At 43.3% G+C, this 10,756-nt stretch overlaps 1 long non-coding RNA gene across 1 annotated transcript; it reads right to left on the reverse strand.

The window, feature by feature from the left end:
* Positions 1-257: 257 nt before the first annotated feature.
* On the reverse strand, positions 258-10,147 carry LOC146188465 (uncharacterized). The gene is made up of 3 exons (XR_014707211.1): positions 10,032-10,147; positions 7,056-7,116; positions 258-518 (listed from the first exon to the last, which is right to left on the reverse strand). It is a non-coding gene; the product is annotated as an uncharacterized LOC146188465 (long non-coding RNA).
* Between the last annotated feature and the right edge of the window lie 609 nt (positions 10,148-10,756).

Raw genomic sequence — 10,756 nt, forward strand, 5'->3', positions numbered from 1 at the left:
AATTCACTACACCATGTAAAGATCTAGATATAAAAGCGGCAAGAACTTATTTGCAGAATTCGATTCCACACGTGCTGAAGCTTGTCTTTTATGTGATTTCATTTGTCTCTGAAGAATTCGTAAACAGCTCGCTTTCCGAGTTGTTCTCTGGATTTTCCGAAAGAATAGTGCGTAAAATTTCACCGTGTTCATAGAATGGTATTCAAACCTTTGCAGCATCGCTGTAGAAATAATTTTAGAGAAAACCGACAGCTTTTGAATTCTCCCTCAAAGAGAAAGAAGTAATGTACAACTCTTTATTTCTAGAGCACGCTGTACGAAGGCTATCTTCGGTAGAAAACTCCCTGCACACATCTTCAGGAAGATTGTCCAAGGTAGAGTGTCTGCCGGCATTCAGTTCTTGTATTTGGGAGTTCAATCCGAAGTAATATTTAAGCTTTCCTCTCTTCACTGGGGAGGCGGGCCCGGTTTCACTAAATGACCCAAGATAGGAGTACCGCCTCCTGCTGATAGAGTTACTGGAAAAAAATGAAAAGTATATATTAGTTCACTTGTTCATTCTACATTCTAATTCAACAGTGATTGGAAATATATTTACGGTGACTCGACTATGCTTACCCAATGATTGAAACTGTATCAAAGCATTACAACTGCAGCAAACTGAAGCCATTATTTTGAGCAATTTATTCGTTTTCTCAAAGTATTTCTGTACTCTGTTCCCATGAATATAGACATAATGAGGAAAATATATGTTTGCATTTACAGAAAAACATCCAATGCCTAACTATACTTCGGGCTATAAAAGGGTGTGCTCAATGATTTCAATCACTCTGCGCTAAACGAGAGTTTACTCAGCGAATAGAGCCGCTTTCCTTCGTATGGCCTGAATGTGGAGAGGCGATCATACCGGAGAGGTCGCTGGGGACAATGGTGAACGTAATCGATGGGACCTGCATAGCCGTATTCAGTGCGCCAAAACATACAGCATGCCAGTACCTCCTGCTATAAGAAAGCAGCATAAGCAAGTTGCGTTAGGTATCTATTGATTATTTTTGACGTTTAGAGAATAAGAATTCGCGATCCGTTTTAGCACACAGTTTTTCAAACATTTGGAGCTGTTGCTTTAAGCTTCACAGCCGCACAGTATGACTTGCAGTGAATTCCCAGAACTCCAAATCTTGTGGAAATATTTCTTTGGTCCTACCCTCTCAAATAGCTAGGACTTTCACGAATGTAAACAAAAAAAAAACTCTCAACATTAGTAAGAAGCAAACCTCCTGGGCTCCTCTAAGAAGAAGCTCCCTACAAAACATTGGGGATACTACTTCAATGCCGTCTGCAAATATTCATTGGGTACTGATGTGTCCACTGCTTGGCGTCAAGATCAACACGGACTTGACAAAAGTGTTTCCTTGAATTGCCCCGTTGGTAAGACGCCCGACTACTGTCCGGAGTGCCCGGGTTCGAACGCGACCGCGGCGGCTGCGTTTCGGTGGAGGCGATGGATGGATGGAAAAACTTTATTTTCTTCAGAGAGCATGTATGGATGGTTTCGTGTTAGATGGCCATCAACCCATGGCTGACGACGACCTGGGTAGCCCACTCCACGGCCCTGGTCTGGACGACCGTGTCTGAGCTGGCCAACACGGCCTCCCACTGCTCGAGGGAAGGATCACGCATAATATCCGCCGGTGGCGGTGCTATGCTACAGCTCCATAATATGTGGTCATAGGTTGCCAATTCCTGACACTATTTGCACTCCGGCTGAATGTCCGGGTAGATTTTGCTCAACACGTATGGGTTGAAGAAACATCTAGTCTGCAAACGTCGCCAGACGCATTCCTGCGCCTTCACCAATTGCTTGTCGGGGCTGGGTAAATCCTCCGCTCAAGTTTGAAATGATTAGTAATGTCATGAAAGGATACCAGCCCATCTCTCGTGGACCTTCCCGGAACGTCCGGCTCACCTACTCGGCTGACGAAACCTCGAGCATTCATGTGAGCCGTCTCGTTCCCAGGATTCCCAGAGTGTGCTGGTACCCAGACAATTTCCGCCTTCGTAGTCCCTCGCCCTGTGGCCCAATTCAGCAATCGCGCCGCTGTGACAGATATTCTGCCCTTCGCCAAATTTCGGATGGCTGTTTTGGAATCGCTGAAGATCAAGTCAGCATTACTACTAGTAATAGCTAGTGCTATCGCCGCTTCCTCTGCAGATTCTGGGGAGCGGGTTTTGACTGATCCGGAGGCGGTCAAGCGTCCCCGCCCGTCCACCACCGCAACTGCAAATGCGTCCTTGTCCCTATACTCGGCGACATCTACATAGACTGCCCTGTTGTACTCCCCGTACTTAAAATGTAAAGCTTTGGCTCTTGTCTTCCTGCGGTCCTCGTTATGTATTGGATGCATGTTCTTGGGCAAAGGTTTTATGTACAAGCCCTTGTGCATTTCCCGCCTAATCTGAATTTTAGTGTCACAAGCTGGAGCGTCAACTCCAATGCCGATCCTTTGCAATATGTCCCTTCCTGCTTTTGTTTTTGAAAGCCTACCGAGCTGCATCAGCAAGTGAGCCTCCCGTAGTTCTTCTAGGGTGTTGTGCACCCCTAATCCCAGCAGCCTTTCGGTAGACGCATTGTGAGGCAACCCGAGGGCCGCTTTATATGCCTGCCTAATCATAGCCTCCACCTTGTTTTTTTCCGTCGCGTCCAACTTCAAATAAGGCGTCGCATGCACTATTCTACTGAGCACAAACGCCTGCACCAGCGTACACAAGTCCTTTTCCTTAACACCTCTCTTACGATTAGCGATTCTCCTGATTAGCGTCACGGTAGCATTGACCGTATTTTTGAGCCTTTTCAAGGACTCGCTATTTTTCCTGTTAGTCTGCAGATACATACCCAGGATCCTGATCGTTTGGACCTCAGCGACCGGTACGCCCCCCACTTTGACCTCTAAAGGCGGTGCCTCGCATGTATCCCTCTTGTTTTGTCCCTCAGCACAAAAAGCTCGGACTTGGGCTGAGAGCACGAGAGTCCTGCTTCCCCTGCTAGCTCCTCAACAATATCCACCGCGTGCTGTAGAGTTTCTTCCAAATGTGCGTCACTGCCTCTTGTTACCCAAAGAGTAATGTCATCTGCATAAAATGTATGTTTAAGTCCCGATATCCCTTGCAGCCTGGGTGGTATCTTGATCAAGGCGAGATAGGAAGGGATTCGATTTTATTGCTCCGACTATAATCTCCGCAGTCCTACCCTCCAGAAACGATCTGATGTACCGGAAGGTTCTACCCCCCGGTCTTATGTCCGATAGGTTCCTCAATATTGCCTCAAGGGTAACATTGTCAAAGGCCTTAGGTCGAGCCCCAAGATAGCCTTGGTGCCCGTGCCGTACCCAGGATCAACCACGTCTTTTTTTAGCTGTATCAACGAAGAGGCGTCCGTGTGCTGTGCGTTGTCAGCGCACGTTAAAGATCTCCAGGTGGTCGAAATTACTCCGTAGCCCTAGACTACGGCTCCTCTTTCTCTCTTTCCACTTTCACTCCCACCTTCCTTCCTTCTCTTACGGCGCAGTTCAGGTATCCACAAAAAAAGTGTGACAGTACTGCGCTTTTCCCTTCGTGCGAACCAACAATTATTATTAATTGAATTTCCCCGTCTGACACGATTTCGCTATGAAGGCGGAGCCTTTAATGCCTCAACGTTATAAGTAATAGTTGTTGACAGAAATATCGCGCTTTTCAGTTGGTCGAAATGATCGCGACTTAACAGTGCTCGAATTTCAAACGGGGCCAATTGTACTTGGGGTAGGAACCATGCAACCAATTAAAGGTATATGGTATAGTGATGCTGCAATTAATTGGGACACCATTTAGTTAACGGTTATGTAGCCATACAGCTTATTTACCTAATTAGAATATTTATTCAATAATTAGTCTCCTAAATATACACTTAGTCAAGCGAGCCTGTACTTACAATAGTCAATTACATTATTGGACGAATTATCAGAGTAGTTGTAATTAGGTTATTAGCGCTAGTTTATGCTTGCTGAATCTGAACTATGTCATACTGATAGGTATGCTTCGTAGTGACAATTGACTGAAGTATAATACACCAATTAGCTAATTAGCGTGCCTGTGCTAATAAGCAAGGTTATAGGCAACTAGTGAAAGTTTATGCTTAGAGAATTGGGCCTTTTGGTTGCCGGTAATTACGGCCTAGGGCAAAATACACCCGTCACTCATTACTGCATCCGCCTTGAAGCACTTCAGTGAGCCAAAGTGTCCCCTGAATTTTATGACACCATCGAACTCGACACCTAATAGAACCAGGGCACGCTTACAAGTTTCGCACGTTATAGTGTTGCTATCGCTTTAAATTGTTTCGTATTTGGCGCGCATCTGTTCAAGTAAAAAACAGTAATTTCTAACGCACATTAATACGAAAGTTTATGAATCAGACATCCCGCAACCAAAATTTAAAATTGGCGCTAGAATGCTGCCAGATTTGCAATGGGTAAAATAAAAAAAATTATTTCATTGAAAAAGAGATTCGAATATAAAAGAGTAACAATATCCTGAGTTGCTAGCCGGTAGTGCAATTGCTGAGATGTTAAATTTAGTTACTGCAAGTATAAAAATATTCCATATATGGACACAGTCAGAGTGGCTGAAATCAGTGAATAAGGTCAAAGCTGCTTCTACGTCATCGTGCCGCTGTGAGATTTGACCCTTGGCTCAAAATGTCACATTCAGGGAATTATATGCAAATCTGTTGCTAGGTGCCGTTCAAAGAGATTGGATTATTTAGCAGACCTCACTCGATATCGAAGCCTATCTGTGCTCAAGAACAGCTGTCTAGAAAGAAGCAATAACGCAGCTGATTTACATTGTTTACGTACGCGTCGCCATTGACATATTTCAGTCGCAGAAAGTAAATTGTTTGCAATCCCAATTCGCGACCCTGCCCTAAAGTCACTAACTGACTGTACGATTTGCTGCAAAGAAACTCAAGCCCCCAGCAGCTGACCGCCGATTTTATTCACGTCAGTGGCCCAGAAAACACAAAATGCGCTTTTCTAAACAATCAAACATTTTAAATGGGTGTGACTGCGTTTAAGGAGCTTTACATGAAAAGCCCCAATCTTTATTTGATGATTCCTATTGTGCTATCTCCCCTCTTCACCCAATATTTGAATTTAAGCCACGCCTTAGTGCGAAAGGCAATTGCTCGGAAAAATGCGACGTATCATAAGCATCCAGGATGTTTCAGCAGGATATAACAGAAATTCAATGTGACTTTTCTATTTACCCTGAATCGTACAGTCAATGCCTGGCAATTCTGACAACCTTACGTAAAAAGATAACAATTCGCTATTGAACAAGTACTTTCAGACTGAACGTGTAGTAATAAATGAGCAGCATAGAATATTTGACTTTCCTTTGGTACGTACCTTTGTATGTCTCTAACATCGATCAGTTACATGCGCCAATAGGCTTTGTGTTCTGGCGTTATTTGAAAATGCTTTTATTTCCGGCATAATTCACAAGCAGAGATGATTAGACAATGCTTCCTACACTTTTGCTATCACTGGCGTTTAGTGGTGGTAATAACGTCGTACTTTTCATGCCAAGACCGGACGTTGAAGGACAAACCTCACAGTTAGTCTAAAGCGTCTCTGACGTCACAGTCGGCATTATCAACTAAAAAATTACTCGTTATCATTACGGAGAATATCTGAGCAACCGTGCTCAGAAGAAAATCAGCGTGGAGTTGAAAATTCGTGACGCAGATTCGTTGGCGTGTATCATAGAAAGCCCGCTGTGTATTTCTAATGTGGGAGTTTTTACACCGTACATGGTGTTTCTTGCAGACAGGCGTTATATACAAAGAACATTAAAATGAACTAAGATAATCGCTTCATTTCCTTAGCTTGACTGAGAACATAGCACAGTAAAAAAAGGCTGTAACGATAAAAGCCGCATCAACAGAGGACGATGCCCGACGGATCATAAATGTTCTCCATCTCGCTGGGACAAAATACTTAGACTAAATTGGCTTCTAGCTCGCGTATATTGCATAGGCTGTGAAATAAAATGAGAAAAGGTTTCATGGAGTCCGCAAGCAGGTTCAGTAAACGGAAGGTAAATTAAAATGCAGGATTTTAATAACACTTTTTTTCTTCATTACTAGTATCTCCTGCCCTAGCCCGAAACATATACGGCTTTGGAGTTTCCACGCCCAAATTTAATGAATTCAAAAACAGTAGTAAATAGATGACACAACATATTTAAATGTTGTCCAATATAAAACAGTCAGGGCACCAATATAACGTTTTTGTCGTCAGGAGAAATTGACATTTTGTGCACCTGTGATGCCACATGATGGGCCTTAAGGTCAGACTACAAATAATTACGCAGAGATGGCGCAAAAACACGGTTTACAGGATACGTTTTATGATGTCCTCGACTTATTGCACTCAGGGAGCACTCATGTAGTACCTGTCAAACCAACACCACCACAATCGCATCATATTGCAGCATGCGCCGGCGTCTCTAGTTAGCACTAGCTCTAGACACCATTTGTGGGCGCGTTGAATAGCCTCAGTGACAGATAACAGTCTTGGAGCTTTACAGGAGTGCACAGAAAACTCCAGGAGTACCGTCAGCCGAAGCCACTATTAGATTGTTAGCGGGAACTAAATATATGTGCACTTTGAGGAACCGAACTCCTAAAAAGTGCAACAAGCTGGTCCTCACACGACAAACCTTGAGCTCCCTCACGGTGCTTTCTAGCCGTTATTAAAAATGCATTCACGAATGTTGTACTGTAGATTTCCCGTCAGTCGCTTGCAGCTGTGGGTGACCACGGTTCTTAGTTGTAGGTTATACTGTGCGGAGCTTTTTGACAGATAAAATAATTTATCAGGAACATTTTGGCAGCAGGGAATAATATACTGCCCCAGGTAGAGTAGGGTGCTGCGATTGCTCTTGCTCTGCACTCGGTGCCCAAATTTCTCCTTCAACACAATTGTCTATAATTGAAACGTATTTTTTTTACGCACCTATAACAACCATCGCCAGCGATAACATGAATCCTGAAAGGTTTTCCATGGCTATTCGGTCCTGCAACAGAAGAAGAAATGTTATTTTGCCTGCCTGTTTTTTACGTACACTACAATAGGGATACATATTGCCTTCTTCATAGTGTGATTCGATTTTATTCGGTTTATTGGTTAACGGTTTAACGAAGAGAAGCAACACAGCATACCACAGACGATGTATTTCATGCTTCCGAGCCTTTCGGCCACCTACAGTTATTTAACATGCACTAACATCATATAGCTCACGGCTGCCTTGCATTAACCTCCACTGGAAAGGGGGCGCTGTTGTCCGGATTCGATCTTCCATGACTGGGTACACCGGACAGCTGCCCTAACCACTCTGACAGTGCAAAAAGGGAATCTTCTGATTTGAAAAGGTTATCAGGGCATAGTAATAGTGCACTCACTATCAAATAGTAGGCGTATGTACGATCAAACATATATGATCATACTCTTGCGGGCACTGTTTAGTTTGATGCCTCTGCACCAATTTCTCCGTTTTCTGAATAAAGTAAAAGGGGTAAGCCTCAGTGCGCAGGTCGACACAATGTTTCGCTAGAATAGCGCTTGTTGTGTCGTCCTCTAACCTTGTGCTCCCGTCCACATTCCGCGCTGTTACCTCAAGATACAATGTATCGACAAATGAACTTGGCTTCGTATGCTCAGACGAAGACAAGTCCACTTGTCGAAACATCGGTTCGACCTGCGAAATGAGGCTTCCGCCCTCTACCCATTTTCAGTGCTCTGTCATATGTGTTATCTATCTCCCACCTCTCGTAATACCTCGGCGATATGAAAACACTTAACTCCAGATTGTGGATACAAAATAGTTTCTTCCTCTCAGCTTTCTTATACAGAATCCTTATATTAAGAATTATCTACGAAAGCAATAGCGTTAGTGTGTACGGACAAGGGCTCTAAAACCAACTGCAAATCGTGTGGGCACATATCTGAAGCCGGCTTGGCAAACAGAAACACTTATTATTGCGGGTTAGCTACGCAGAGTCTGCATTTTGAACTATACGTAAGCCGGAGCTGATCTCATACACTGACAACAACCCAGGCGCGCTAATCTAGCTTTAGTTTGTACCGCGGCATTTGTTACAATAACCGATCACGCGTCGTGCTTTAATACTAGTATATTACGCGGTACCTTCGATGTTGTCATATCAATCTAGTTACATATATACTCAAGTTGTCCAAGCCAACCGTTAACGAATACCGCTCGTAGTATGAATTATAAGTAGCAAGAATTTGTACCATAATGATCTCTATCTCCAGCTTGGCTGTACCCATACCGCCTGAATGGAGATATCCTCTCTCAGATTCCGCCAAATACCCAGTTAATTTGGGTCCCAAAAACCTTACTAAAGTAAAGCGTTTTTCTTCTCCCTATTACGCTTGCCTTCTTTCGGACTTCACTCTGTCAACCTTAGGTAAAAAAGGATATCCTGGATTAGAATTGAGTTTAATGGCTACGCCTTTGTCCGCTAGGCTGTTATTAGCTGATGTTATTTCGCTGATTCATTCGGCACACTTCCCCTCCTTTAACCCTGCACCCACCATTTTCGTTTTATAGTTAAAAGCGTGGTTATCAGTGCAGGTAAACTAAACCAAGTTTAGGCAAACAAACATAAAAATAAACTACGTGCAGTGCAGCAAAGGTTCTAACCAGGAATTTGGCAGATATTTGCTGAAGGACTTGGTATGAAATCACATCCGCGAACCAAAAGAGGAACGCCCAGAACACCGGCGCAATGAAAACAACACGAAGCGAGAAACAGAACGGCGGAGCATGATACCAATGGTAATTTAAAAACGGATGCCGAACCTCCTTTATCACAGCCGGGCTCAAAGTTTCCCTTTACGCACAAATAAATAACACTTGCACATCATTTCCCAAGCGAATGTGTCTGGCCAAAATTAAAAGTTAGCAACACTCACATCCAAGAAATAAACAGTGAAACACGGCACCGGTGCCTTTTATATACTGTTTTTCAAACGGAAGCCGAACATCCTCTTTCACACGCGAACAAAGCTTTCTCCTCTACATCCAAATTCATCACACTCGCACACCTCTCCTTCCTCAAAGAGATGTGTCTGGCGAAGAATAAATGTTAGCAATATTCACATCCAAGGTGGCGTCCTAGCGCCGCTATTCTAGATATCATGCTCATACTCGCCCTACAGCCTGTCATTAAGAGGAATGTCCTTCCACAGTGCCTCAGCGGTTACGGGTCTCGACTGCTGTGCCCAAGAAAGCGAGGTCGAATTGTGTCTGCGGCGGCCTTTTTTCGATGGAGGAGAAAAGTGAAACGAACATGTGCTGCAAGATGTTAATGCACGTTAAAGTACTCCACGTACTCCCCTACGCGCCTCTAGAGCCGGAGTCGCTTTAGGACGTCAGGACCAACAAACCCCATCAAACGAATACTAAAATTGAAATCACAAGAGAGAGATAGCGCACATGCTTCGGCCGTGGCACGTTCGACTGACCTAAGTACACAGATTTCTGAATGTCAACCCAAACACAATAAAATTCGGAATGATGTAAGGCCTGTCACTGATAAAGACTGACTGATCTTCAATGGACGCGTGAGCAGATAGCACAATACTAGGGATCTCCACCCGCAACATAATCAATCTTAGAGATGGCCACCAATGATTGGTCCCCTTTCTTGAACTAGCCAATTGCTTAGAATCATTGCTTTCATGTAGCATTATCCAATAATTGTAGCCCCAATGATCCGAAAGCAAGCCGTCAACACTAACATTTCAGTGGTACTATATAATCTAAATTAATAAGTCCATTCTTTTAGAACTGGTCTAACGTTTCTCTCATTGGTATAGTGTTCAAAATGTATTTTCTTAAAAGCGATTGCAAAAACATTAGACGATAATATTGATGGAAGGTTCAAACAGTCTAGCAAAACTCACACACAGCCTGCTGGGATTTGCTCGACAAGAGAAGTGTCTACTGAACTGATACCTGCATAGCTCGGTATTTATATAGCGAAAAATTAGACTTGCCCACGTTGTCAAGATGGACAAAAGTATAAACATTGCTTTTACACAAAATATATGACGACGATCGCCATTTTAAAAGTTGCCAAACCGGAGAATATATAGGGTTGTTGCGAGGTCATTTTTGATTGACAGCAACAATGACGTTGCACAGTAAGATGTCATTCTCTATAATTACATTTATTCCGTTGGTGAGCCAATCATTGTATGTTTAACCTCTGGAAATGAGAGTGGCAAATTGTTTCAATTTAGATACAGAAATATGGGATGAAATGCTTTTATTTATTAGGGTTGTAACATTTGCACGCTAGACGGATTATTAGATTGAGCAAGAGTGAATGGCCGCGAAATACCAGGCTGCTATGAATATATACAGATGTGAGACTTTGTATAAACCCATAAGCTGCTGTTAATCGGCATTGCAGCATTCAATGTGAATATTTCTCCCCTGTTTAGTGACTGCTTGAATGTCTTGTTTATTACTAAATGTTTGCAAAATATTGAGGAAATTGCACTTTTAAAAGCGAACACTCAGTTCGCATCAACCCACGAGAAAAACGTAGCGGAGGGTCCCTAAGACTGATTTTTTTCGGTGAAGGCAAAAGCATGAATATCCGATCGTGTGTTCTTTTGTCGCC

Source organism: Amblyomma maculatum, chromosome 5, assembly GCF_055883805.1.
Source record: "Amblyomma maculatum isolate TAMU_Amacu chromosome 5, ASM5588380v1, whole genome shotgun sequence".
In the NCBI taxonomy this organism is placed as follows: domain Eukaryota; kingdom Metazoa; phylum Arthropoda; class Arachnida; order Ixodida; family Ixodidae; genus Amblyomma; species Amblyomma maculatum.